Source organism: Meles meles, chromosome X, assembly GCF_922984935.1.
Source record: "Meles meles chromosome X, mMelMel3.1 paternal haplotype, whole genome shotgun sequence".
In the NCBI taxonomy this organism is placed as follows: domain Eukaryota; kingdom Metazoa; phylum Chordata; class Mammalia; order Carnivora; family Mustelidae; genus Meles; species Meles meles.
The window spans coordinates 82,598,574-82,602,055 of record NC_060087.1 but is presented as its reverse complement, the minus strand read 5'-3'; positions in this window follow the sequence as shown (position 1 = coordinate 82,602,055).

Below are 3,482 nucleotides of genomic sequence, written 5' to 3'. Positions count from 1 at the left end.
ATCCTGGGTGACTGTGTCCAACTCCTACTCACTCTACCCTCTGTCACAAACAGATAAACCTCTATTTAACAAACTCCACTTACGCTTGTTATCTGGAATCTTCTTCAGGTATATCCTGCCTTCTTCTTTCCTGAAACATTTTGGAACTTCATGAATTCCCTGGACACAATCCAAGGAAAACACCCAATCACATCCAACATTCCATTATTGATACCAGCCTCCTCTGATTTCCATTACCTCAGGTCTCAGTGTTGTTACCCATTCTCAGCAACTCTAAGTCCTGAACTCACTCTGTTTATATAATTCTGGTATATGTTGTACTGGAATTGGATTTGTGTAAAAATTAGAGGAAGGTGGAGGAAGCTATCCTATTTGTCATTTCCAAGTAAACCACAAATTGCAAAAATGTGATTTAGTTATTAATCTGTTCAAAAAACTTTGATGACACCACTGAACTCCAGCATAAGATTCTAAATATTTGTTCTAGTAACCAAAGCTCTGCACCATAGTATCTACCTACATTTCAACATTGAATGGCATTACTCCACTATACAAAGCTTTTGTGAGATCTAAGGGTAGAGGCTTTCTCTTTGTTACTAGCAGCCTGGCACTTTGAGTTGTATATGGCACATTGTGGTGTTCAGTAAATGTAAGAGGTAAAAATCACTGAGTTCTTTGTATTAAACATGTACAACATGAAGTGCTTTAAGATATCAACTCACTTTACAGGTATCATCTTAGGTAATTCTCCAACTTTATGAAATAGATATTGTATTAATATGTCCAAGTTCAATCAACAAGGGTAATGGTAAAACCAGGACTTGAACCCAGATCCATTTAGCGTCAGAGCTTATGCCATTAAAAACTACACCACATCATTTCAATGTTGTTTGTAGAATAAATACTCGAGCCAAACTACTCTTCATTGTTTCCCTAAAGCAATGAAGTCAACGCAGTTTATGTGCCTCTACAAACACCCTTTCTCTCACCTGAAAGACTTGCCCACAGCTTTTAGGTGCTCAGTCATCCTTTGGACTTAGTCTATATTAGTGATGAGCACTGCTTCTCTCATACCTGATAAGTGTTCCCTTGTATTTGTAGTTCTCACTTTATGATATCCGCAACTAGACTCTAAGCCCTGGGAGGGCAAAATTCACATCTTACACTGCTATTGAGTCTCAGTCTCAAGCATCAAGTATAGGCATTTAGATCCATTAAGTAATATTTCCTGAGGGTGATGGCTTAAATGAGGACAAAAAATAAACCAAAGTTAGGTTCATTTTTAATTACAATTGGTAAGAAACCTATATTACATAAGTGTGTTTTAAAACATAAAACCCTTTCATGTGCAAATATTATTTACTGGGATGAGAAATCAAAGGAGCAAGGAAGAAATAGTCATCATCATAACCATCATTCTTACAAGTAAATTTGCTTCCGAGGTTGAATTATCTTGTTATGTCTACCATCTATTTCAGATCGATCTATTGAAAGTTCCAGAAATCAGAAATTAGTTGCTTAGACTGACTATAGTTATCTTGCATCTATGGAGTAATTTACATTTATGAAACTGCTTTATGATAATTATAATGTTCACTGGAGATCAAACAAGACTGAACAGGAAACCTGGGAGGATCCTCAAAGGCATCCTAATGACCAGGAACTGCCTCTGGTAAGAAATCTTTGGTTAAATTCTATGTAGATCACTTTTTCTCAAGAGAGGATCAGATTTCATTGAGCTGCATGTTCCAAAGCTGTTCACGAACCCTGCTGTTCTGGATCTGTGACAGCTATTTATTTCTCATGGAAAAGGGAACTAAATTAAGCATCTTTATTTCACTCTCCTTGGCTAGAAAAATCAAATTCTATATTGGAATGGATTAATGGTCTACTAAGTAATATTTAGAGCCCTGAGTTATAAAGGAAGGGAGGCCCATGTGTGAATCTCCTATAATGTACAAGATGTAAAATTCAGACTTGTGAATTCTCTTCTGACTCTTGTAAGTGATTACCTTTGCTAGGATTTTGATCTGGTCGTTTCATAGACCATGAGATCAAGTGTGGTGTTCTGTTAAAAAAATATATATATATATATATATATATATATAAAATGACATAATTTTCTATTCTCTTCACATTGGGAAGAGGGATCTGTAGAAGATGTCTTCATATTCACTGACTTTAAAGAAAGACTCTCTAAATTTTCCCCCCAGATAGCCTTGATCTCTGCTATGGAGCATGCAATTTGATTACCTTGCTAGTGTTCATTTATATTCCATGACTAACAAAATTATTAATAGCTATAAAATTATTCAGGTCCTTAAAGATGCAGTCACTATGCTTCTTTCAATGGTCTCTCATAGCAGCAAATTCTAGGTTGATTAGAAGTTGGTCACCAATTTTCATTTTAAATATGTTTCCATTGATTTACTTAAGCCCACTCTTGCTCTCCTGAAATGGCATCAAGCATCAGAAGGGCTTTACTGTCTCTCCCATCACATCCTCCATGGCTGGAAGAAAGAAGGCCCAGCTTTTCTTATTTTTCATCTTTGGGCCAAATCTGTCTTTTTCACTTTACCCTTTCTTTCTGAATGACCCTGCTCTTGACAGGAGCATGCAATCTGAGAGCTGGATGGGAGTGGATTGCGGGGAGGATGTTCTGGAGCTCAGCAGATGGATCCCAAGAGCACAATGGCTTACCAGCCCTCCTGTGATTGTTGCCAAAACGCCTTCCTGTTTTCAAAAGTGTCTTGTCCCCTGCTCCTTTGTTTTGCTTTGCTAGGAGACTGCAGTTCTGATTTTGCTAGGAACCAAATCTGCTGTTTCAAGAAAATGCAGCTGCTTGCTTTGGTGGGTGGCTTGAAAGAATTTTTCTACTCTCCCTCCCCAATCTCCTTCCCACCCCACCCTCATGTGAACTCTGCTGGCTGGCTCATCATCTCACAAAACATTGATTTTAGAAGCTGACTATTTGCTTTTGATTGTTTGGCTGGAGCTGCAACAAAATCATTGATGGATCTCATTTTGAGCTATCATCCTGTCTACTCTTTTTGGTCAGCTTTCCAGAACTGATTGCCTGCTCCCCCAAATGAAACTGCATAGTCAGACAGCGAGGCTTTCTGAAGTTCCACCTTTTCCCAGGGCAGAGAACACACAGAGCTACACGGGCCTCAAGCGGGGCCTGCTCCTCTCTAAGACTGTTACTTCTCTTACCGACCCATCATTAGGCACCAGACTTAATTTGATCACTGCTGCTTAGGCTGTTACCCCTGAGCAGATATTTCTTGGTACTGATGTTGCTGCACTTTGTGATCTTTCCTAACAGAGACCAATGAGATTCAGCCCAGCAGGTGTCTCCTGTGATACAGGACACTCTCTTTTCCTACTCTTCCTAATTCCAAGCTTTTGGGAGAAAGGTCATTGGTTCTCTACGGCTATTCTGGCTCCAGCTGCAGGCAACGGACACAAATTAATATGCTTTC